Source organism: Lepus europaeus, chromosome 9 (assembly GCF_033115175.1).
Source record: "Lepus europaeus isolate LE1 chromosome 9, mLepTim1.pri, whole genome shotgun sequence".
NCBI lineage: Eukaryota > Metazoa > Chordata > Mammalia > Lagomorpha > Leporidae > Lepus > Lepus europaeus.
In genome coordinates, this window is record NC_084835.1 from 6,471,923 (window position 1) to 6,476,271 (window position 4,349).

Below are 4,349 nucleotides of genomic sequence, written 5' to 3' on the forward strand. Positions count from 1 at the left end.
GCTCCTGCACACCTGGGAGGCAGCAGGTGGTGGCTCAAGCACTCGGGTCTCCACCACCCAGATGGGAGACCTGCCGTGGGCTCCCAGCTCCTGGCTTCAGCCTGGCCCAGTGCTGTCCGTCGTGGGCATTCGGGGGGTAAACCAGCGGATGGAAGGGCTCTGTCTCTGTGCCTTTCCAATAAAATGAAAAAACAGGTTTTAGAAAAGGCACAAGAAATAAATACAGCCTCCGTGCTCACACGGGCCATGCAATACAGGGCCTGCCCAGGACATAGAGGTGAGCAGGAACTCTTAAGATGCAGAAAGCAAAGACCTAAGACCCCGGGAGAGCTGCCCACACCCAGGGGTCTTGCCGGGGGACACAGGGTCTTCTCATGGCTCACTGCCACAGCCACAGAGGGAGGAAAGCTCAGGGCCCAGAACCGTCTGCCGTGCGCTGCTCCAGGAAGACGGGACGCCGGGTGACAAGGCTGAGCCTGCCATGCAAAGCCCTCCCTTCTGGAAGGTTCCCCAGGAACTGCCGGTGCGGATCGTCCCTACAGGGGAGCTGGACACTGGGTACCCAAAGCCCACACATGGCCAGACAAGATGCGCGTGCTGGTCCCCAGAGTCTCGCCCCGGGGTTCTGCTCTATGCACGAACCGCCCCTGAGCATGGGGCCAGCAATGCCTTCCCCACCTGGCCTTGGAGCTGGCATTGGGGAGACAGCGCCCCCTACTGGGCTGACTCCTTCTTGTGCCCCCCCCCACCGGAAGCTGATGTTCATTTGTTTACTGACCACCTACCCCGCCCCACCCCAGGGAGGTGACCTTTATGGAGCAGGGGACGCTCTGTGCTTTGTCCCCACCCCCGTGAATAGTGCTAGGCACGTGCAGGCCCTGGGAGGGGAGTTCCCAGGCTGCGGCTTGCTCCTGTTTCTTATCTACTGCACTTCATTTTCTGTGTGCGCGACACCCTGGCACTAGGGGCCCTGCTCATGGGCCAGGCTGCCTGGTCCTGGGTCCATACTCAGCCATGGCTCCTTGCAGCCCCAGGCACTGTCCTCTGCTCTGAACCCCTCCAGGCTATGAGGGACCACCTCGTCACAGCAAGCCACCAGAGTATGCACACAGCACAATTCTGAGCCCGTTCCTCCCCAAGAAAACCACAGCAAAGACCCCCTGCCGATGCTTCCTGCTGTCAACAAACCCAGGCCCCTCCACCCCACCCCCAGCCCCCGTGGCGTGGCCTGCCCCTCCTCTTGGGAGCTGTGGGCAACACACCACTTCTCAGTGATGGTCATCTCCTGCTGTGTGGATCTCACCAAACCTCAATCAGGATAACAGCTCTAACACCCCCAGAGCAGAGCCTGGCACCCTGCCAACATCGAGTGAGGCCAGCAGCCGCACCCCGTGGTCCACCATGTCCACCCAGAGCCCAGCACACAGCAGGTGCACAAGAAGCATCACGTGGATAAATGAATGAGTTTACAGATCAGCGATGGAGCGCCAGGCACTTGAATGGCCGGGGGTAGAGCACAGCCCATGAGGGCAGAATCTGTTCCAGACCTCCCATTGGCTTGTGGACGGCCGTGTGCTCCCTGTATGTTCATATCACCCTTGTCTGTGCCCAGATACCTTCTACGTATAGGACGCCAATTGTATGGGATCAGCATCCACCCTCATTTTAAGTTCATGCACTGGGAAGACCCTATCTCCATATACGACTACAGTCGGAGATACTGGAGTTTAGGGATTCTACACAGGAAGTTTGGGGAACGTGGGGCACAGAAGTGAGCCCACGGCCTGCTACCACATGGCAGACCCCTGAGACCACTGAGCTAACTGCATAAGTCAGACACACAAGGCCAAGCTGTATGGGAGTCTACGGACATGAGTTCCCTAAAGGAGCCAGGTGAAGTAGACTGAGATGCCCAGGGCTGGGGGCGGGGAGTTACTGTCAGCTGGGTGCAGAGCTTTGTTTGGGATGGGGGAGAAGCTATGGAAGTAGAGCATCATGACGGCTGCACAGTACCAGGAAGGTGCCCAACACCGCTGAACTCTGTGCCTAACCGTGGCTAAAGCTGTGGATTTTGCACTCTGTTTTACCACAAATTTACACAATGCCTTTTGAAAAACACCTGCAGAAGAGGTGAGTACCTGGAGTTTCTTCTCTCTCATCTGAAAGTTGCTACAGCAGCGGAAGGTGTCTCTATTTTTCTTCTGTCCTGCAACGTAGGAATTTCCATTTTCTGGAGTTTTTCTCTATTTGAGTTACGCGCCTCAGGGCCAAGACACCGACCCCTATTCTGAGACAAGCAGCAGGTTATTAAAGGCAAAATGAGCAACAGAAAGGCTTCCGTACAAGTCCTTAAAGAACGAGACAACAGCTCTCCAGTTACACCTGGGGGCATCAATAAACAGGCATTTAATGTCAGTCGTTTGCTGGAAGCTTCCAGGATGGTCAGCGGGTGTCCTCTCCCCCAGGGAACTACCATCCTCAGCGCTCATCGGACGTTGGAGCAGATGGCACTGTTACATGAGGTTGCTCCACGAAGGTCACAGGGAACGGAATTCAAAGCTAAGTCCATTTTGGTGTCCAAAGCACAGAAATCCATGCACAGTTTTCCACAAAATGCATTTTCCATGAACTTTTCAGTGACTCCCTAGGAGGGACAGATTTCAATTTTTTTTGTGGTAAACTTACCCTTTTTTTTTTTTTTTAAGATGTATTGTTTACTTGAAAGCCAGAGTTACAGACAGACAGACAGACAGACAGGACTTCCATCCACTGGTTCACTCCCCAGTTGGCTGCAAAATCTGGAGCTGTGCTGATCCGAAGCCAGGAGCCAGGAGCCTCTTCCAGGTCTCCCACGTGGGTGCAGGGGCCCAAATTCCTGGGCCATCTTCTACTGCCTTCCCAGGCACATTAGCAGGGAGCTGGATCGAAGTGGAGCAGCCGGGACTTGAACCAGCGCCCATATGGAATGCTGGCACTACAGGAGGTGGCCTTACCTGCTACACCACAGTGCCAGCCCCTAAACTTACCTTTAATTCCATATTTTCAAGCACTCTTTGCAACTCCCTTATGTTCTCAGAGTTCAGGACGCCGCGGCCCTCTGTGTGTAGCGTACAAGAACAAGCACTCTCATCCTCACCTGATCTTCCTGATGGCATCAGAGCCTGACGGACCCATCACCATCCCCATTGAGCAGATGGGAAGACTGAGGTCCAGGCTTCCTTCAGGAGGCCACTGACAGCTCAGCATCCACAAAGTCTGCGTACTATCACCCACTATCTGACCTCAGGTCTGTCATTGGCTCCAGTGGCTCAAAGCGTACTGCCCTTTCTTCCCGTGGGTGAAATGAGTGGGGGACGTATGTGTACGGCAGAGTTTATAGCCCAGACAGCCGTTTTCTATGAGTTTCGAATGCTTGCCTTATGAGCTTTATCAATAAAATGGGTGACTTCAAGCAACAGGGCTCAGCACTGCCCATCTGTACAACGGACAGCATGACCAGAACCCAGCAGAGCTCATGCGAGCCAGGGCTGGGGCCCAGGTGGGAGCATCCCCAGGGTGCGGGCAGCATGTGGGAGCTTGAGCTGATGGCCATGACAGATGGACACCCTGCTGCTCTGTCCGACAACAACCTCAGCTACCTGGAATGGGGTCTCCTCTCCCCGTCTCACGGGAGGGGAGACCGCGGCTCTGAAACCGTAACCAATTCACTGCTTTTGTGGTCCAGGCTGTCAGAGAAAGCTGTGACTTCAAAGACCCAGATCTCCTCCAAATCCCCCGACTCTGCCCTCCCCACCGGCCTCGGTCTTCTTATCTGTAAGAGGGGACAGCCCACCCCTCCCTCCTCTAAAGCTTGCCGCAAAAATCTTCGGTGGTGAGTCAAGTGCAAAGCCAGCAGACCCTGCCTTCACGCTTCCTCGGGGAGGGAGGTCCCCAGCCACGCACCCTTCGGTAGGGACAAAGCAGGTGCCCATCTAGAGACAGACGCACGGGTCGGGCAGAGTCCCTGCGACTGCGCGTGCCCAGTGCCGCTTTCTCAGCGCACGCGTTTCCTGGCCCTGGGAGCCTCACTCTGACAGCCCAAGAACTGGGATGCCACAGGCACTCCGCGTTTGTCTGCGGTTCCAAGAACTGGAAATTCGCCCACGTGCGGCAGCAGCTGTTGCAGATGAACAACATGCGTGCCTTCACACAGCCTGCCCGTGAGCTACCGCGCCCCCAACTGGAGGGCAAACACACCAGCTGTCCCAAAAAGAACGTGCCAGGGGCCGGCACTGTGCCACAGCGGGCAAAGCTGCTGCCGCCTGTGACGCCGGAATCCCATATGGGCACCAGTTAGAGTCCCAGCTGCT